The sequence below is a fragment of the Chiloscyllium plagiosum genome, unplaced genomic scaffold, assembly GCF_037043375.1.
Source record: "Chiloscyllium plagiosum isolate Xiang-an unplaced genomic scaffold, Cpla_swu_hap1 HiC_scaffold_51, whole genome shotgun sequence".
Taxonomy (NCBI): Eukaryota; Metazoa; Chordata; class Chondrichthyes; order Orectolobiformes; family Hemiscylliidae; genus Chiloscyllium; species Chiloscyllium plagiosum.
In genome coordinates, this window is record NW_028270189.1 from 5,379,419 (window position 1) to 5,402,043 (window position 22,625).

The window sequence follows — 22,625 nt, forward strand, 5'->3', positions numbered from 1 at the left end:
GATCAGCCATGATCATAATGAATGGTGGTGCAGAATGGCAGAATGGCCTACTCCTGCACCTATTGTCTATTGTCTCTTTTGTATCTACGGTATCTAATCAATTCTTAGTAGTAGGGATGAAAGTAGTTGCACACTTTCTGACATATTACTAGAGTGTGGTAATTTCTGAAAAAAAAGACAGAAATTTCGTGGTCCCATGTGTAAGATCAGGTTGGAGTGTGAACTCAAGACTGGGGACATATCAACAGTTTTAATTGACAAAGTGTCAGTTCTAGGAAAACAGTTTGTTCTTTACAGCGAAGTAACAGTATCGAAGTTGAGAGAGACACCCCTTGTTGTGAGAAGCCAGAGGAAGAGCAGGGAACTGAGGATTTCAAAGAAAAATACCATGGACTTTTTTCCATTCTGTGAAGTTACAAGATCCCACGATCATAAGTCACAGCAAGAAGCAAAAACTAAAGAGAAAGACGAAGGAGTTGTGGTTCAGTTATCGGACTCCTATTTGATGTAACGGTGCAGGATAAAAATGAACAGGAAGAGGGTCAGGTTAAAGTGTTTACTTCAATTCTTATGAATTGGTGCCAGAAGTATATGGACAGCGGTTTTGAGAATTAAAGAAATAAACAAGTCACACTGATGTTAAGTTTGCAAGCTTCAAACATAGAAATTCTGATAACTGCGTGCGGGCCTTAAAATAGATAAGACATATCAGGCTCGAAGCCCGAACAGGGAGACGGCCAGGAAGAACTGTTTGGCTCTGATTGGCCAATGTTATTACAACAGAAAGACGAGATGATAAGATATATATATATATATAGAGGTATACTCAGAAAATGAATCACAACGTATTCCTGAGAGTTCTTCACTTAAAAATAGAATCCCTGGATGGAAATGTAGAGGATTAATCGGCAGAAGTGCACTAGATTGCTGCTGGTGGCATACAGACTGAAAGGGTTACGTTTAGCATATGATTTACCAGTAGCAGATCACCGAGGTGTGAGGAAGGCGAAGGTACAAAAGCATTTCTATTGGTCTGAACTACATAAGGACGTGGTTAAATTTTGAATGGAGATGTCATAGGTTCCACATATAGATAATCCACCATCACTATTGTTTCCAATTCTTGCATTCAAAGAACTTTCATGAGGGTTCTACCCCAGGATACTAAAACCTAATCAATTTTGAATTTATTGTCAACTTGGAATCAAAGAGGCGATTCGATGTTGGGAATATAAAAATGCAGGAATTTTGCAAATTGGAGACAGAAAAACTGCCATCGAGGCAAACCCAATAAACTTGGAAGCGCTCTCTATGAGAGGTACCTTTTCATATGAAACATAGTCACAGTAAAAAGAAAGAAGACGACCAGGGAAATCTTCAGATGGAAGAAGAAAGACACTGAAAAACAAACCTTTGGTGTGGATTTGAAATCAAGCGGATGTAATTTTATATGTGTCTTCTTGGAACAGCATATTGTTTATGACTTTGAGGCTGCATAATAAGCAGTTAAGAGAAACGGTGGGGGGGGGGTTTAGAGTTTTAAATAGTCGTTGCTTAAAATTCACTTTCAGAATTAAAAATAAATTGATATCATTGTATTTAAATAGTGCACTTTGGGAGTTCTCAGTCACCTATATTTTAACAGATTACGAGTTGAGATGGCTTTTCTGAATGTTTTCTGTAATTAACATAAGAGTTCACCACCGTGTCGTAGTATTATTAAACATTGGAGCAATTTCAAGGCGCCGAATAGCTATTTATGCACGTTCTTCGCGTGGTCCTATATTTTCAACAATCCACCGCACCTCCTGTTTCTGGGTAACAGACAGATGGGAGCAGATGGATTTAGTGGAGTTCCAGGTTCAGGGTTCCTCAGGGTGTGAATGTCTTCCAACTTGCCTTATGCATTCTGTTGAAGCCTTTGAGTGGTATCCTCCTGCCCATTTTAATCAGGTTTGAGAAAATAAATGACCTCCATTTATTGATCAATTTTTTGTTCATTGATCTCTCTAAGGAATAATTCTTCCTTCTCTTTTCAAGATACATTATCAAGGAAGAGAATGGCTTCCTTGATTTTCATTATAATTCGACCAACAGGCTACCGAACCTCTCCTGCTCTTATGTTACATATCCTGCAACTGAACTGACTCTTGCTAGCCCTATTGACAGGCCAGAGGAGCTTAGTCCCTCCGCATGTTCCTGTTCAACAGTCTTAAGAGAGTGAATCTCTTCCTCCTTTTAGTTTAAAACACACTCGAGAGTCTAAATGACCTCCGGATGCCCAGCTGCTGGCCACGTGCTGACACTCTGTAACAGACACGTGAGGCTGAATGACCTCGTCATGTCCATTTGTAACAGGTCCGAGACTCGAACTTACACAAAAAACTGGGCATGATGAGCAACATTAAATTGTATCTGATGAAGGGCCCTCCCTTCTCCGTTACAGAAACACAATCAATGCAATGTACCCCAGGTTAGATTACTTACAGTGTGGAAACAGGCCCTTCGGCCCAACAAGTCCACACCGACCCGCCGAAGCGTATACCCATACTCCTACACTTATCGCTTCACCTAACACTACGGACAATTTAGCATGTTCAATTCACCTAACCTGCACATTTTTGGATTGTGGGAGGAAACCGGAGCACCCGGAGGGAACCCACGCAGACACGGGGAGAATGTGCAAACTCCACACAGAGAGTCGCCTGAGGCGGGAATTGAATCTCTGGCGCTGTGAGGCAGCAGTGCTAGCCACTGTGCCACCGTGCCGCCCATGCCGAGCCGGAGGTGTTCTCTCAGTAACACTTCTCTATGTTTAGATTGATTCCCTTAGCTAATTGTCCCTATTTTCCAACTTTCCAACCTGTTCAAGTTATTGTAGGCTGTAATGGACGGAATATGGACCTCATTCTATTCCTCTTTAACAGTCACATTGTGACAGAATTATTTCCTCGTATTCCTGAACAGCAGTGTAGAGCTCTCATGATCTATCAAGGTAATGAAAGCATTTCACAACGGGGCACTGAAAAATAGGAGCTGCGTTACACAAAGACAGAGAGCAACAATCGTGTTACCCTCGTTTATGGTGTCCAGCAATCTTCCCAGCAGTCGTATTATGCATGTGGCCTGTGACTTTCGCCCTGTCTCCTTTGACAAACGCTGGCAGCCTGCACAAACTAGCAGTGCTCTAGCAGAAGTCCCACATACATACAAGCAAGATTAATTTTTTTAAAAGATTCATGGTCCATCTCTTAGCAAGCCTCATATACTCCAACTAGACTGAGTAAATGTTCTGATATGGCAAGTGATGTAGGGAAGGTGTTAACTGAACATGTTTGTGATTGTGATTATTATCAGTCCCCATGGATTCTAATTATCCCAGTGGATGATTTGCACATTTCAAAGATAAACGTGTTCCTTTCCATGTGTTATCGCATTGCACAAGCTGGAGCATCGCCAGCAGCTCAAATAACGATCAGCAACTCAAGAGAGAGGGGAGGGAGAGGTCAGAATCTGAGAGAAATACACAGGAATGTTGGAACAATGGATCAGAATCTGAGAGCAAAAGACTGGAATGAAACCTTAACGGACAGGAGTTTATCCTGGATTGTTTGGTATTTTTCTGCATATTATGATCAAAAGCCATTATCATGGCGGATCGTACAAGCACTTTACATTATTCAGTTTTTTTATTATCCTTTCTTGGCTATCGTTGGTGTCCCTGGTAAGTCTCACTATTCGGTCATTTATTCTATAAAATATTTGAACGTCTTTTCATTTATTCTGCAGTTCTTGCTGCTGCTGATTTTCCCTCACACTGCCAGAACGTGAAACATTAGCGAGCATAAAAATAATAGCAGGGTAAGAGGCAGAGGGACAGAAAGATTGACATTAAAGATAGAAACTGAATTAATTAACTGAGATCATGCCGTGCTAACATGAGAAAAGGACAGGGGAATGGTAATAACTTCAGTAGCGAGAACTTGAAGCGTTTAATCAGCAGAATGAGAACATTGAATAAAGGCATCGTCTGATCAGCTAAAATGGTGAGTAAGATCAAATTCTGAATCTGCCTCACAGAACCAGTCCACAAACTATCAAATGGGAGAAGATGACATCCCAATTGGGGAGCTGTGGAGACCATACTAGTTACTGCTGAGTAAACTGTCTATCTGCTTAGCATTGGAAGCATTGCAAGCTATTGGTAGTATATTGGCACTATACTTGCAGAAAGTAACTGCCTCGCAAGAGCAAATTAGCAACCAATACTGTGAGTGACAGTAAATGCTGCTCCAATAAATGTATTTCTCTTTATCTTAATTAGACCAGAAAAAGGACGAAAATTTGTCTGTCTGTGGTGGGTGTAATGACATGGTGGAAGATGTGAAAATCATTGTTTGAGGGAGAACAGGCACGTCGGAAATCAGTCGAATACTGGAAAGGTTTTACATTATCGACAGAGAGAAAGAAAAGTGGGGGACATTTCATGGACGGATAAAACAATATGCTTGAGAGTATTAAAATTGCCAGATTCAATAACAATATATTTCAGTGTGCACTGGAATTATGGATGCATTACATTTTCGTGTGAGTTCAGAATGAGTCGTAGATTATCGATTCAGATTCGGTTGCGCATGTTTGAAGCTGAAGCTGCGAATATCAGTAACAGATTATTGACATCTTAAGGCTTTATTCCACAGCCAAGTTTTAAGTAGCAAACAGACTAAGCCAGTGAAGTATGTTCTGGATCATGAGAGGTTGAGGAGCTGAAGGAACTCTTAAACCATTAATGTTGCAGTGTGACCATGCACAGTGCATCATGTTGGTGAATACCTACTGTCCTTGTTGCAGTCAATTATTCCTACCACTTCGCTCTTCACATAGAAAGAAAGGATAGCATTCGGATAAGGAACCCACTTGATGATTGTTTCAAAACACCCTACAGCTCACGCCTCCCCACAACCAACAAACCATATTAAAATACACCGTATGTACTGAGCCAAATGGAACCACTATGAACGTCCTGGAGCACATCAGGGAGATGGAGAAACACTTCTGAGTTCTAAGAATGAAACTCCAATACACAGTACCAAGATGCCACGTAATTTCTCTCCATTTCAATAACATGCTGTCTCCTATTTTTCCTGAAATCTAAGCGACAGATTGATACTTTACCTACCAAACTAATCCGTTGAACTTACCTGTTCATAGCCATTTGCAGTCTCCAGAACGTCTCTTGATAATTGATTTTCCTGCTTATCTAAGCATCATTGTGAAACTCAGTTCGAAGAAATTTTCCACTGCTCCAATTTATTGACATAGATTATAAGTAGTTGAGGACCGTGCACTGGTCACGTGTGTCTTCACTGGGTACATTCTGGCAAACTGATTAGGACTGATGTATGCATACTATCCCCTCCCTGTCTGATAACCAAACATTTGCATTCCTGTTTAGGGAATTATGAGAATCGAATACGAACGATGAACGTCAGTCGGTAACTGACCCATCCACAATTTAATTTTTTCACGGCTGATTTGATGTTGCCGTCAGTACAACTTTCCTTCCCAGTTTCCATAATCCTTCGATAACTCAATGACCCTGCTTCCCCTGCACTCTGGATCATAAATTCCGTAGATTCACAATCCATTAAGACAATTCAGTTCCCCTCTGCCCTGATTTAAATCTGGTCTGCCTTATCATAAATATGTGATCTCTTCATCTAGATTGCCCCACACGAGGAAATACCGACTCCACATCAACATTGTCAGTTACATTCAGCATTTAACAGACTTGATTGAGAACAGCTGTCATTGTATAGGCCTGAACTACCCAATGTCTCTTCACGAGACAAAATCCTCATCTCTGAAATTTATTCTGTGAACCGATTCTGAACTGCCTCCAATGTAAACAAATGCTTCCTCCATTCAGGGCACCAATCCTGCACATCATAACATAGTTCAGATCTTACTAATGCCTTGTAAAGTTTCTTTCCATTGAGACAATATATTGTCTTTCTATATCTCTGGCCACAGTGGATAACTCCATATCTATCCAAGTTAAATGCCATTTGTCAATTGTTGGCCCTTCATCTAATCTATCTGTATCCATTCGCAAATGTCTTGCATCCTCATTGCAACGAACTTTTTAAAATATATTTTAGAGTTATCTTCAAATTTGGCTATATGATGTTCCATCCCCTCACCCAAGTAATAACACAGACTACGAATACTTGAAGCCTGAGGTTTGAACTCCATTGCATGCTCAAAATGGTGAACCAGAAAACTTAATCTCACTGCGCTTTTTTGTTCGCTATTTCTCTATTTTTACTAAGAAATTACACCTGCCGGTTAATCTTTTGTACAGCACCTTATTCAATGCATTCTGAAAGTCCAGAAATCTCCAACATTCCCTTTAATCACTTCACTTTTCCCATCTTTAAATAAATCAAGAAAATAATTCAACCACTATGTATCCTTCATAAATGTTCATGAATCCATTGGATTGTTGTTAGACTTTCAAATGTCCTGTTGTTAATTCCTTGATAAAGGATTCTAACAATTTGACTTGAATCTCAATGGTTTGTTCACTACCTTTTATTCCCCAGTGAACGTGGTTATTCCAAGAATTTTTGTTTCTATCATCTCTCTGTTCGATTTCTAATTCCTGTGTAACAGGCACTAGTCTGTTTAAGATCTCCTCTGATTGTTGTCTAAGTGGTATGAATGACTGAATGGACTCGTTCTGTTCTTGATTTACATCCTCGATGGGCTGAGGAAGAGGTTCAAGGTCTGCTTGTACTGCACCTGTTCATATCTAAGAGGCTTCAGCGCTAATGGAATCGCTGTAACAGTTTGAGCGTATGAAGGGTCTCCTTATACTCCTCCATAACAGTCTCGAGAAGGCGAACGTTCTCCTGCCTCACTCCTGAAATGCGAATTAGACAATGATTAGTTCCCATCTGTTCCCATACAAAAATTGCATGGCTGAATTACTTCTCAAGAAATGTCTCAAACATATGAATCCTTCGCCAATTCATGTGAAACAGCTTTTTTAGGGTAAGCGTTCTCCTCTGATTTCAATGTAGTAATCTCCAGTCACTTCGTGATCTTTTCCAGTTCCTGTCTTGCAGATTTTAGTACAGATTGCACAGATTTGTTCCATCCAGGTTAGACCAACATTAGCTTTCTGCAGGAATGCACAGCATTGTTTAAAGATCATTGTCTTTCACTGCGCCAACAGTATAACCGGCTAAAAATGTTACATTGCCACTTGAGAAGAACGAATGAGATGTGGCAAGATGATCTCAAATTCGGGATAGTTCCTGACAAATATCTCACTCGAACTATCATCAATATCCCCAAGTCTATGTCGCTCGTTTTACATAGAACATAGAACATAGAAGAATACAGCGCAGTACAGGCCCTTTGGCCCTCGATGTTGCGCCGATCCAAGCCCACCTAACCTATACTAACCCACTATCCTCCATATACCTATCCAATGCCCGCTTAAATGCCCATAAAGAGGGAGAGTCCACCACTGCTACTGGCAGGGCATTCCATGAACTTACGACTCGCTGAGTGAAGAACCTACCCCAAACATCAGTCCTATATCTACCCCCCCCCCCTTAATTTAAAGCTATGCCCCCTTGTAATACCCGACTCCATACGCGGGAAAAGGTTCACACTGTCAACCCTATCTAACTGTTATGGAGGAGTATACGCTCAAACTGTTTTCTCTGAATATGGTAAGGTAGAGCTCAGAAATACCAGGAAAACATAAAGTGATGGGAGATAAATTAAATTCATATCCGTATTACAATTTTGCAACACGTTATGAAGAAAGAAACTGTACATACACTTTTGTTAGTACTGCAGTAATAATGGTTGAATTCAAGTTGTTTCTGAATTCTGTTAACCATAATGAATGTTAATAGTGGGAAAATGAATTTCAGAAGCGTGTATGCGATAATTTGCTTTGACATTATGTTGAGCAACAAGCTGCAGTTCAGGCAATTGTGGAATTAGTGTACATGATCAGAAGATATGTCTGGAAATTGTGTTGTCAATTAACTTTTGGAAGTAGCAATCACAATATATTGAACGTTGCATGACGTCTTACGACAAAACCTTTTAAAAATTGTGGTTATAGATAATGGAACATAGAACATAGAACACTGCAGTGCAATGCACCCCCTTCGACACACGATGATTAGCTGACCTGTGAATCCAATCTGAAGCCTATTCATCCTACAATATTCCATTTTCATTCATCTGTTTATCCAATGACTGTTTAATTTCCCTTAAAGTAGTGTGTTCCACACCCTTACAACTCTGAATTGAAAACTCCCTCTGACACGTATCCTATATCTGTCACCCCTCAATTTAAAGCAATGTCCCCTCGTGTTAGCCCCACAGTCGATGACAAAGGCTCTCACTGTAAATAATGCCTTACCCTTTGTTTCTGCTATATGTCTCAAATGAGTCACTTCGCAAACTTCTTCTCCTGAATGAAAACACCCTCAAGTCCCTCAGCCTTTCCTCATAAAACGTTCCCTCCATAACAAAGAAGATCATTGTAAATCTCCTCTGAACCATTTCCAAGGCTTCCACATCCTTTCTATAATGTGGTGAACTGAATTGTACGCAATACTCGAAATCCGGCAAAAACATGAGTTCAGTATAGCAGCAGCATAACCTCTTCACAATCCTATCATCTGGGTGGGAACTTGCAAGGATCAATGTTAATGGACACTAAGATTCATTTCAGCCAACATTAAGTCATTATTCTTTATTCCTGTTATTCCTTCCAAATGAAACACCTCACACTTTTGGACATAGGTTTGCTTGCTGAGCTGGAAGGTTCATTTCCAGACGTTTCGTCGCATTACTGGGTAACATCTTCAGTGGGCCTCAGGCGAAGCCTCACACTTTTCTACATTAAATTCTATTTGTCACCGTTCAGCCCAGCTCTGCAGCTTATCTATTTCTCAATGTAACCTGCAAAATCGTTTAGCAATATCCAGAATTCCACTGGCCTTAGTGACATTCGCAATATTACTTACCTATCCTTCTACATCACAAACAGTGGCTCCAAACCAGATCCTGTGGTATTACACTACTAATTGAACTTCTGAATGAACAATTCCCATTAACCACCAACTTCTGCCTTCTTTCAGCTAAGCCAACCTCTGATCCAAACTGCGAAATCACTTCCAACCCCATGCCTACGTATTTTGTGCAATAGCCTACCAAGGAGAATCTTGTCAAACGGTTTTCTCAAATCCATCTCCACCACATCAACTACATTAAACTTATCCAAATGTTTTGTCACCACTTTAAGGAACTCAATAACATTTGTGAGGCATGACATCACCTTCACAAGACCCCATTGACTATACATAATAAATTTATTTCTCCCTCGATTCTATCTTTTATAAACTTTTACAAAACTTTAGCCACAACTGCAGTAAGGCTCACTGGTCTATTATTGTCAGGGTCGTCCCTACTCCCTTTCTTGAACAAGTGGACAACATATGCTATCTTTAATTCATTGCCGTTATTCGTATACACAATGACGACATAATTCCAAAGCCAAAGTGTCTGAAATCTCCTCCCTCACTTGCAAGAGAATCCTAGTATAAATCCCATCCTGCCTCGGAGACTTGTCTACTTTCACACTTTACTGAATTGCGAACACTTGCTCACTTTGAACCTCAATGTCGTCTCGTCCAGTAGCCTGTATCTCAGTATTCTCCTCGACAAAATAGTCTTATTTCTAATGTGAATACTGTCGAAAAACATTTATATAGCGATTCCCCTATCTCCTCGGACTCCAAGCAACACTTCCCACTAATATCCTTGACTGGCACTAATCCTTCTCTCATCATTCTTTGATTCCTGATATAGCTGGTGAAAGCTTTAGATTTTTCCCGGATCGTATGTGCCGACGCCTTCTCACGTCCCCTCCTGGACCTTCTTAGCTCTCTCAACAGTACTTTCCTGGCTAACTTGTAACTCTCAAGCGCCCTAACAGAGACTTCATCCCTCATCCTGACAAACGGCTGCTCTTTCTCTTGACATGAAATCCACTTCCTATCGTAAACCATGGCTCCCCATGGCTCAACGCTTTCTCCCTGCCTGACAGGTATATGTTTATCAAGGACCTGCGGTTGCTGTTCTTTGAATAAGCTCCACATTTCAATTGTGCCCATCCCCTTCAGTTCCATTCCCCACCCGATGCATTTTAAATCTTGCCTCATCGCTTTATAATTGCCTTTCCCCCAGTATAGCTCTTGCCCTGTGGTATGTACCTATCCCTTTGCATCGCTGAAGAAAACATAATCGAATTGTGGTGCATATCACCAAAGTAACACCAGTTTCATGACCCAGTGCCAAATCCAATGAGACCTCGCCTCTTGTTGGCTTGTCTGCATACTGTGTCAGGGAGACATCTTGCACATATTGATCAAAACTGTCCCATCTGAAGCACTGGAACTCTAGTATTTCCAGTCAATATATCGAAAGTTAAAGCCCCCCATAACAACTACACTGTTCGACTCGGTTCTATCCAGGATTATCTACGCTATCATTTCCTTGACATCGCTGAACTATTCGGAGGCTTGTCGAAATCTCCCAACCAGTGACCTCTGCTTATCTGTTTCTATTCTCAGCCACGTAATAGTACCATTGACTGACAATGCCAAACCTCCCCCTCTTTTCCCATCTTCTCTGTCATTATTGAAACATCTAAATCCTAGAACCTGCAGCAGCCATTCCATTCCCTGCTCTATCCATATCTGTGAATTGGCCGCAACATCGACGTTCCAGGTACCAACCCATGCATCAAGTTCACCTGTTTTTTTTTTCTGTGTGCTCCTTCCGTTGAAGGACGCACACACCAACCTACCTTCCTGCTTGCCAGTCAACTCTTGCGACCTTGAAACGTCATTTCAGATCTCACTGCTCTCAAACTCCTGAACACTGGAACTATAAATCAGATTCCCATTCACCATTCTGACATAATATAAACCCTCTTTCATCTAAACCCCCCAACCGCATACCGATACCCCTCTGTTTCAGGTTTGCAGACATCTCACCTAACCCAGTATGAGCACTAATTATCTAGGCATCCAGAAAACCTCCCTCCTGCCGTATCGCTGTCGCTACGTGTTCAATTGCTGCCTCTCCCTGTTCACCGCCTCGCTGGCATGTGGCACGAGCAGCAAGCTAGTGATAACAACTGTTTGATCTGGCAAGAAGATTCCACCCTTCCACCCTGAATTCCTGCCTTACATCCCCATCCCTTTTCCTAACTGTGTCGTTACTTCCGCTATGGACCACGACTTGGGGCTGATCCACCTCCCACCTCCCACTCAAAGATCCCAAAATCACAATCCGAGACATCACAAACCCTGGCACGTATGAGGCAGAACACCAACGTTGAATCTCTCACATTCCCACATACCCTCCTACCTGTTCCCCTGACTATGGAGTCACCAGTTAGTAATGCTCTGTTCATCTCTCCCCTTTCCTTCTGAGTAATAGGGAGTAACTCTGTGGCAGAGTTCGGTATTTCATGCCTTACATTGGGAAAGCCCTCCTCAAAAATATCTGAAAAGGTATAGTTGTATTGAGTGAAACGGCCACTGGGTTAACTACATTGCCCGTCAACTCCCTTTCCATCCCCTGACTCGAGCCCACCTGCCTTTTTCTTGCATGTGAAGTGTGACTGCCTTTAACTACTATCAATAATACCCCTCCCCCCACTCATGAATCATGCAAAATTCATCGAGCTCCACGAAGTATTATTGCAGATGGAGGTTAGTCCGGCACTGTGCGAGATGCTTCACTTTGAAAGAGCACATGTTAAGGAGAAGTATATATTTAATGACAGGCCTCTGAATAGCATTGATATACAGCGTGACCTTGGGATTCATGTCCACGCAAGGAAAACTAGGTTGTTTCCTTTGGAGCGGTGGAAGCTGATTGGAAACCTGATTCAAGTCAATAAAATTAAGAGACGCATAGTATCGGTTTGACGTTCAGAATCTTTTTTCTTTGAAATGTCTAATATTAGGGGACATGCATTTAAGATGAAAGGGCGAACGTTCAAAGGACAGACAAGTTGTAAGTTTTTCAACGAATATGGTAGGAGTGTGAAACATACTGTCGGGGTGGTGGTGTAGGCAGAGACAGTAGGAAGTTTCAGGAACTTTTGGATAAGTATGTGGATATGCAAGGAAAGAAGGATATGAACTAAGAGCAGTAAGAACGGGTAAGTTTAATTCAGCGTCATGTCCATCACAACAATTTGATCCGAAGGGCCTGTTCTGTGTTCTATGTTCTATGGTAAGATTATCTGATAAGAAAAGTGGGTATGTGTTATCTGGAGTTCAAAGAATGAGAGTTGATACAATGAATCCAAAAAAATTCCCACATAGTAGAACATAGAACATAGATAGATCATAGAACAATACAGCACAGAACAGGCCCTTCGGCCCACGATGTTGCGCCGAACATTTGTCCTAGCTTCAGCACCCATCCATGTAGCGATCCAATTGCCGCTTAAAGGTCACCAATGATTCTGACTCTGCCACTCCCACAGGCAGCGCATTCCATGCCCCCACCACTCTCTCGGTAAAGAATCTCCCCCTGACATCCCCCTATACCTTCCACCCTTCACCTTAAATTTATGTCCACTTGGTTTGAGTAACACTGGGAAAAGCAAAACTGCTGGCAGGCAAGATTAGGGAGAATACCAAGATGATCTGCACTTTCAATAAGCGGAACAGAATAAGCAGGGAATAATAAGGGCCCATTGTAAAACAAGTAGATAATCTGTGCGTGAAGCCGGAGAACACTGGGACATTGTTAAACGAGTTATTTGTTCAAAGTTTGGGAGAAGATTTGTAGCTCGGGTGCTCGTTGTTGTGGCTCTGTTCGCCGAGCTGGGAATTTGTGTTGCAGACGTTTCGTCCCCTGTCTAGGTGATATCCTCAGTGCTTGGGAGCCTCCTGTGAATGCTATTTTTATTTGATTTCATGGGAGAAGGAGATGTTCGCACTGAATTCGAGATGATGGACTGTGAAGGTCATGAGTAGATTGATTCAAAATTTGACAAATTGCCAGCGTTACATGAGTTGTAACGAAGGCGGCTGTTGGAGATGAGAGTGGAAAGGTTCTAACCCAAATTTGTAAGTAGAATATGGCCACGTGAACAGCTAACCTGGATCCCCTTTTCAGGAAGGTTGGTGGCGATAGACCAAGGAACTGCAGACTAGTGAGTATCAGATGAGTTTTAGGCTAGGTTTGCTGGAAATAGGAAAGGAAGAAACTTGATCTTCATTTAGGGAGGCAAAGTTTGATCAGGGAGAGTCAGCATGACTTTACCAGAGGGAAGTGGCTAATGAATTTGATTGATTTTTTCTATAGAGGAGGCCTTTTATATGGTTTTCGGCAAGGCCGTTGACAAAGCCTAACATGAGAAAGAGAAAAAGATACTAAGATCGCATGGCATTAAGGATAACTTGGCAAGATGCATTCAAAATTGCTTAAGTGGCAAGGTGACTGTAGAAAGCCGTTTGTTTGACTGGATGCCTGTGTCCAAAGGTCTACCATAGGGATCAGTGCTGTATTCCTTAATTTTACTGACATACATAAACGATATAGAGGTGCATGTGGAGGCGAGTTTTCGCTTGATACCAAGATTGATCGAGTAGTTGTTGATGAGGAGGCATGTTTGATGTGACAGAAAGATATACATGGAATGTGCAGTTGGACAGATCAATGGCAGATGGAATGCAACCCAGATATATATGAAGTGATGTACTTTGTAATAAGGAACCTTACAGGACTGTAATGAATGAATTCAGCACACGAGGAAGTTCACTGTGTTTCTCTCCACAGATCAACGAATGTGACTGCAAAGATTAATCGATTAAATACGAAGGCATGAGAGCAGTTGCCATAGCCTTTATTCATCGAGGCGTAGGTTATACGAACTGTACAGAGCTTTGGTTAGGCCAGATAGAATCCTGTGCATAGTTCTGGGCAGCAAATTACAGAAATGATATGATTTCATTGAGCAATCGCATATGAGATTCGCCAGGATATTTTCTGGGACAGATCAGATTTACTGTGGATAAAACTATATTGATGCATTGAAATTTAACGGGGTGCTATTTCTGAAAAATGAGATTATAAGTGGCATGGCTTGTGAGGAGTTGTTGTTTTTCACGAAACGGGCAAGAACAAGAGAATGCAATTATAAAGTGAAGTGGTTTAATGTTCAGGGAAGATTGAGGATTGATTTCACGCAAAGAGTGTTGTGTGTGCAGAAGAGAGAGTTTACCCGTGACAACTACTCCTGAGAGAGTAGTTGTCACGGGCAAACTCAACCGTTGAAAAATAAACTTGGGCGACCAATTGAGGAGCCATAACATTCATGGCTATGGGCCTCGTGTAGGAAACTGTGGCTGATATAGTTCGTGCTATATTTCTGACAGTATACAGTCAGTACTTTGACTGCATGGTTGTTGTAGATTAGCAGTTTAGATTAGATTAATTTACAATGTGGAAACAGGCCCTTAGGCCCAACAAGTCCACACCGACCCACGGAAGCGCAACACACCTAGACTCATTCCCCTATATTTACCCCTTCTAAGAAGGCTACGGGCAATTTAGCATGGCCAATTCATCTAACCTGCACATTTTTGGACTGTTGAAGGAAACCGGAGCACCTGGAGGAAACACCACGCAGACACGGGGAGAATGTGCAAACTCCATGCAGTCAGTTCCTGAGGCGGGAATTGAACACGGGTCTCTGGCGCTGTGAGGCAGCAGTGCTTACCACAGTGCCACCGTGCCGCCCTGCCGTTTAAGGCAGGCAATGAAGGTTTTCTGTAAAGTATATTAAGAAGGGTGACAACGGGGATCTTTAATAACTTCTAATGGTCTGGCAAAGGGAAAGGTAACAGAAAACAAGAGTAGCTTCCTGACAGTCTGAAACGAGAGAATGGTGAATGGAGAACAGGGAAATGGCAGAACTATGAAGCAACACATTTATTTATATCTTCACAGAAAGACACAGAACAAAAATCTTCTCAACAAGAAAAATGGAATGGAATCTAGCCACGTGAAGGTGATAGAGGACAGGAGAACAGCAAACCTGGATTCCATTTACAGGAAGGATGGTGGGGATGGATCAAGGAATTGTAGATTAGTGAGTATCAGATGAGTTTTAGGGTAAGTTTGTGGGAAATAGGAAAGGAAGAATCTTGATCTACATTTAGGGAGGCAAAGTTTGATGAGAGAGAGTCAGCATGACTTTGCCAGAAAGAAGTGTCTAATGAATTTGATGGATTTTATTTCGATGCGGCCTTTTATATGGCTTTTCAGCAAGGCCTTTGATAAAGCCCAACATGAGAAAGAGAAAAAGATGGTACAATCTCATGACATTAATGGTAACTTGGCAAGTTGCAGCCAAAATTGCCTTAGTGGCAGGGGACAGAGTATGACGGTAGAAAGTTGTTAGTTTGACTGGAGGCCCGTGCCCAAAGGTGTACCACAGGGATCAGTGCTGTACTCCTTACTTTTTCTGATATACATAAATGATGTAGAGGTACATGTGGAGGCTATAAGTGAGTTTGCACTTGAAACAAAGATTGATTGAATGGCTGCCAGTAAGGAAGAATGTCTGATGTTACAGAAAGATATAGATGGAATATGCAGATGGACAGATAAATGGCAGACGGATAAATATGAAGTGATGTACTTTGGAATAAGGAATCTGATAGGGTAGTACAGAATTAATGCAGCCCACGAGGAAGGTCACTGTGTGCCTCTCTGCAGACCACTGAATGTGACTGCAAAGTTTAATAGATTAAATAAGAAGGCATGTGGGCAATTACCATAACATTTATTCATCGAGGCATAGATTATAAGAACTGTCCAGAGCTTTGGTTAGGCCAAGACAGAATCCTGTGTACAGTTCTGGGCGGCAAATTACAGGAAGGCGATGATTGTACTGAGCGATCACATAGGAGATTAGTTGTCACGGGCAAACTCAACCGTTAAAAAACTTGTACGACAACTTGAGGAGCCACAACATTCATGGCTACGGGCATCGTGTAGGAAACTGCGACTGATATAGATCGTGCTATATTTCTGACAGTGTACGGTCTGTGCTACCTTGACTATACGGTTTTTGGTGGGCAATCATTGAGCAGTTTATGGCAGTCAATGAGGGGTTTCTGAAAAATATATTAACAAGGGTGACAATGGCTATCTTCTAATGGTCTGACAAAGGAAAATCTAACAGAAAACCAGAGTAGCTTCCTGACAGTCTGAAACGAGAGAATGGAGAACAGGAAAATGGGAGAACTATGGAGCAACGAATTCAGTTCTATCTTCACAGAAAGAAACAAAGCAAAACAAATGTCTTCTCAGCAATGCAAGGAAACTTTAGCCTGGTCAGAAAAAGGGAATAGAATGAAATTCGTATATAAACTGTCTGGAGAATTTATTGGGACTAGAAAACATGGGTACAGATAAAGACAACGAAAATTTTAGAACTAGAGAACGTACTTGAGAAACGGACTTGTGTATGAAGAAGCAAAAAGTTTTTGGGTTTCCAGAAAAGGTTAGGTCCCAAGTCGAGTGTGTAAAGTTAAATCTTATGGTAATGGGAGAGCCACCAGTAAACAGCAAATAGAATTTTTTGGTTATAATTTTATTGTCACGTGCATTTTAAGTAAAAATTCAATAAAACAATTTGAAAAGCTAGCAGGTGTTGCCTCAAAATGTCGCCGTTCTGAATACTCTAAGAAACAGGAAAAAAGGAAGATGTGGATTGAAGAGTCCATCTGACCTGAGCCAGCGCTTCACCGTCAATAATACCCATGCCATAATCATTACATGACCGCTTCACTGCCATTTACACCAGACTGCAGCCACACCGAACTTGCTGATCCTTCGGCACCATCATTGCTGCTTCGCCGTAACTCCCCCATCATTGCCTCATCACCTCCTGTACTTGATGCACCAAAGTCAGAGTTGTGTCTCTCGCTACTCGGCCAAATTAATCATACTGGGTTTGGTGCCCTTCGGACACCACTTCACTGCTTCCAGCAATCTACCCATCCAACAATTACGACGCTGATCCTCAGACGAAATACTTTCATGTTGGCCATATTTCTACGATGCTGCATCTGCTGATGCAGCTGTTCATTCCACGTCCTCTGTTTCCTCCCGAAGAACAAGTAGGGATTCACTATCCTCCATGCTGGGCCTACTAATGGTTCGTGGAATGTCCTCAAAATATCCACACCTTGGCATCAACCGAGGTCTGTGCTGATTATATCCAAAGTCTGAATCCTGTGCCACCCAATGTCTAAGCTCATTTGTCTTGTGGTCCTGATCCTGGGCCTGGTTTGAGGTCGACTTTCTGAACACGGCTCGAGGTGCACATCCTGGGCCCGCTAGAGATACAGAACTTGAGTTCACACTCTGGATCTGGTTCACTTTCCACACCTGCACCCTCCAGAGATCTTTTGTCGGCGCTGCTCAATATCCACCCCCTGTGCCCTGGTTTAGTTTCACATCTTAGAACCAGCTTAAGGTCTGTGTTAGGCCCCTTCGGGTTCTGCACCCTTTTGCCCTCTTGAGGTCTACAACCTTCACACTGCTCACTATCTGACATAGTTTAGTGCTGTCAGCAGTCTTGTATGTATTGAATTCGATTCTCATAACCAAATGTTTGATCTGTCGGTGAAGCTCGAGCTTCACTCCCTGGAATTGGCTTGACGTGCTCACCCTGAACACAGCTCCAGATCTGTGGCAGACCCACTCAAGGTCCACACACAAGGACCAGTTGGAAGCCCACACCCTGAGCCACCTGACGTCCACACCCTGTATCTGGCTTGAGGTCCGCTCCCTTGGCCAAGTTTCAGATCATTCGAGGTCCACTCTTTGAGTCTGGCTCTAGTTGCATGCGAGACCTGCTAGGGGTTATTACACAGGGCGCAGCTTGAGGGCGACATACAGGCTCGTGTTGAGGACCAGCTCCGGAGCCAGCTCGAGGTCTGCGCTCTTTTCCGAGCTTGAGTTCCATTCCCTGTGCTTGTCGAGTTCTGATCCATCGGCCTGCCTCGAAGTCCACTCTGAAGGACTGCTGCATGTCCGTGGTAAGCCCCTTTTAAGCTCAGTAACTTTTTATTAGTTCGACGTTCACACCATGGGTGCAGTGTGATGTCTGCAGGAAGACAATCTCGAGTTCACTCCAGGGCTGCACATTGAGCTCAACTCGAGGGCAACACCATGTGCTGGCTGGAGCTCCACGCTAAATACTGCGTGGAGCCGTTCACCACCCTGCTCTTGGACTGCATTCAGGGACCACACGACATCGACATGCTGGGTCCAATTCAAAGTCATTGTACCTGGCCCAGTTCGAGGTCTGCATCTTATGCCCAGCTGGAGATCTACTCCATGACTGTGGTCGAAGTCTGTATTTAGCCAGGCTCAAGTGTGATCGATGGCCTCTCATCACTGTCGATGTCATCCAAGCTCAGGACAAGGTAGGCAACTGAGAAACAGAGAAGCTCTCGTTTGAGATGTGCGCCATCACAGGAGCTGAAATCCACCATGACCAGGAACACTGGAATAAAACGATCTTTTTCTTTGTATGGGAGTGTCACAAGGACTGGTTCTTGTGCCCTACCTGTTCACCGACAGATCAAACATTTGGTTATGAGAATCGAATTCAATACATACAAGACTGCTGACAGCACTAAACTATGTCAGATAGTGAGCAGTGTGAATAATATAAAGTTGCTGGCTGTCTCAGATGAGTGGTGTGAACGGGGAAATATGTGGTGGATGAAGACCAATGTGCGTAAATGTGACATTTGGCACTTTGTAGGAAAAAATAGAATGGCAGCTTAATATCTGAAAAGCGATTGTTGGAGAAATGGTGAACTAATTAGGGACAGATTTGAAGCTAAACCTGTCTCTTTGTCTGTTATGTGGTACAGTCCGTCTTACACAGTTACACTGGCAACACTCAGCACCTTTTCCTCAACTATATTGATTACCACATCGGCGCCATCTTGTGCTCGCACGAGGAAGTTGAGCAGTTCTTCACCAGCACATTGCACTCTGACGGTAAGCTCACCTGAACCATCTCGAACACCTCCCTCCAATTCCTGGACCTCGCCATCTCGATCAACAGTGACCTACTGAACATGGACCTCTTCCAAAAGCCTACTACTCACACAGTTGCCTGGACTATACCTTCCCCTACCTTTCCTCGTATAAAACCGCAATCCCCTTTTCCCAAATCTATCGCCTCTACTGCATCCGTTCCAAGGAGGACCAGTTCCACTACAGAACGCACCAGATGGCCTCCATCTTCAAAGACCACAATGTCTCATCCCACAATGTCTCATCCCACCTCTGCCCTCAAACCTCATCGCTCCAACAGCAACAAGGACTAAACACACCGCCATCACCTTCCACCCTTACAAACTCGGGATACATCACATCAGGCTCTGCCTTTTCCGCAACATAGAACGGACGCAACCACCAGAGATTTAGTTCCCTACCTACCTCTATCTACATTCCATAAACACCATTACCTCCACGTCTCTGTTTTCAGATCCACGTCACCTTCCCCTGTCACTGCAGGAATTGCGAAACCTACACCCACGTCTCCACTCTCCTTCATCCAAGGCACGAAAGCAGCCTTCCACATCCTTCACTGTTTTACGTGCTCTTCCACACATTCCAGTTGATCTCGATGTGGTTCCTTCTACATTGGGGCGACAGAACTCTTACTTGCACAACGCTTCGGAGAGCACCTCTGGGACACCCGCATCAAACAAACCCACCACCCCATGTCTGAACACATCAATTCCCTCTCCCAATTTGCCAAGGACAAGCAGGTCCTGGGCTTCCTCGCCGCCACACCCTATACACAGGAACATTGGAAGAAGAAAGCTACATCTTCCAACTTGGGACCCTACAACCACAGGGAAACATTGTGGATTTCATCAATTTGATTATTTTTCCTCTCCCCACAGTATCCCGGATCCAAACTTCCAACTCAGCACCACCGTCATGACCTGTCCTACCTATCCATCTTCCTCACAACCTATCCGCTCCATACTCCGCTCCAAACTATCACAATTACCCTACTTCCATTTACCTGTTCCCCTCTTAGCTACCTCCCCCTACCCCCACCCGCTTCCCCTTTATCTATCCATCTCCTTTTCTCACAAGCCTCATTCCTGATGAACGGCTTTTGACCGAAACATCGATTATCCTGCTCATGGATTGCTGCCTGACCTGCTGTACTTTTTTTTACAGAATCACACTCTAGATTCTGAAATCTCCAGCATCAACAGTCGTCACTTTCTCTTATCGTTCTGGAGTCGAGTGGTGCTGGAAAAGCACAGCAGTCCAGGCAGCATCCGAGGAGCAGGAAAATCGACGTTTCGGGCAAAAGCCCTTCATCAGGAATACAGGAAGAGGGCCTGAGGTGTAGAAAGATAAATGAGAGGAGAGTGGGGGTGGGGAGAAAGTAGCATAGAGTACAATAGGTGAGTGGGGGTGTGAATGAAGGTGATAGGTCAGCGAGGAGGGTGGAGTAGATAGGTGGAAAAGAAGATAGACAGGTAGGGCAAGACTTGGGGACAGTGCTGAGATGAAAGTTTGGAACTGGGGTGAGGTGGGATATGGCAAAATAAGAAAACTGGTGAAGTCCACATTGATGCCCTGGTTTTGAAGTGTTCGAAGGCAGAAGATGAGGCATTCTTCCTCCAGGCGTCAGGTGGTGAGGGAACGGCGGTGAAGGAGGCCCAGGACCTCCGTGTCCTCGCCAGATTGGGAGTGGGAGTTGAAATGTTGGGCCACAGAGTGGTGTGGTTGATTGGTGCGGGTGTCCCAGAGATGTTAACTAAAGCGCTCTGCTAGGGGGCGTTCAGTCTCCCCAATGTAGAGGAGAACGCATGGGGAGCAATGGATACAATAAATGATGTGCAGATAAAACTTTGATGGATGTGAAAGGCTCCTTTAGGGTCTTGGATTCAGCATTTATTTGGTTGGACACATCCTCACTCTTCACAATTTCTCCTTCGAATCCTCCCACTTCCTCCAGATCCAAAGGGTAGCCATGGGCACCCGTAAGAGTCCCAGCTATGCCTGGCTCTTTGTTGGCTACGTAGAACAGTCCATCTTCCGTAATTACACCGGCACCACTCCCGACTTCTTCCTCCGCTACATTGATGACTGCATTGGCGCCACCTCGTGCTCCCGGTGAAGAGGTTGAGCAATTCATCAACTTTACCAACACATTCTACCCTGACCTTGAATTTACCTGGACGATGCCTGACACCTCCTTCCCCTTCCTGGACCTCTCCATCTCCATTAATGACGACTGACTTGACACCGACATTATTTACAAACCCATGTCTCCCACAGCTACCTGGATTACACTTCGTCCCACTCTTACTCCTACAAAGATTACATCCCATATTCCCAATTCCTTCACCCCCGGCGTATCTGCTCCAAGGAGGACCAGTTCCACCACAGAACACACCAGATGGCCTCCTTGTTTAGAGCCCGCAATTTCCCTTACCACGTGGTTAAAGATGCCATCCAATGCATCTCATCCACATCCCGCACATCCACCCTCAGAGCCCACACCTCTAACCGTAACAAGGACAAAATCCCCCGGTGCTTACCTTCCACCCTACCAACCTTCGCATAAACCAAATCTTCCTCCGATAATTCCACTACCTCTTAACGGACCCCACCACCAGGGATATATTTCCCTCCCCACCCCTTTCTGCCTTCCGCAAAGACCGTTCCCTCCATGACTACCTGGTCAGGTCCACGCCCCTCAACAACCCACTCCCGTCTTGGCACCTTCCCCTGCCACCGCAGGAACTGCAAAACCTGCGCACATACCTCCTCCCTCACCTTCATCCAAGGCCCTAAAGGAGCCTTCCACATGCAACAAAGTTTTACCTGACATCCACCAATGTCATTTATTGTATCCGTTGCTCCCGGTGTGGTCTCCTCTTCATTGGGGAGACTGAACGCCACCTAGCCGAGCGCTTTAGTGAACATCTCTGGGACACCCGCACCAATCAACCAAACCGCCCCGTGGCCCAACATTTCAACTCCCCCTCCCACTCTGCCGAGGACATGGAGGTCCTGGGCCTCCTTCACCGCCGGTCCTTCATCACCCGACGCCTCATCCTCTGCCTCAGAACACTTCAATCCCAGGGCATCAATGTGGAATTCACTAGTTTCCTCATTTCCCCTTCCCTCTCCTCACCGCAGTTCCAATCTTCCAGCTCAGCACTGTCCCCATGACTTGTTCTACCTGCCTATCTTCTTTTCCACCTATCCACTCCACCCTCCTTTCGATCCTATCACCTTCATCTCACCCTGATTCACCCATTGTCCTCTTGGCTAACTTCCCCACCCTCCTCCCTGACCTATCACCTTCAGCCTCCACCTTCTCTCACCTATTGTACTCTATGCTACTTTCTTCCCACTCCCACTCTCCTCTCGTTTATCTCTCCACCATTCAGGCACTGTGTATGTATTCCTGATGAAGTGCT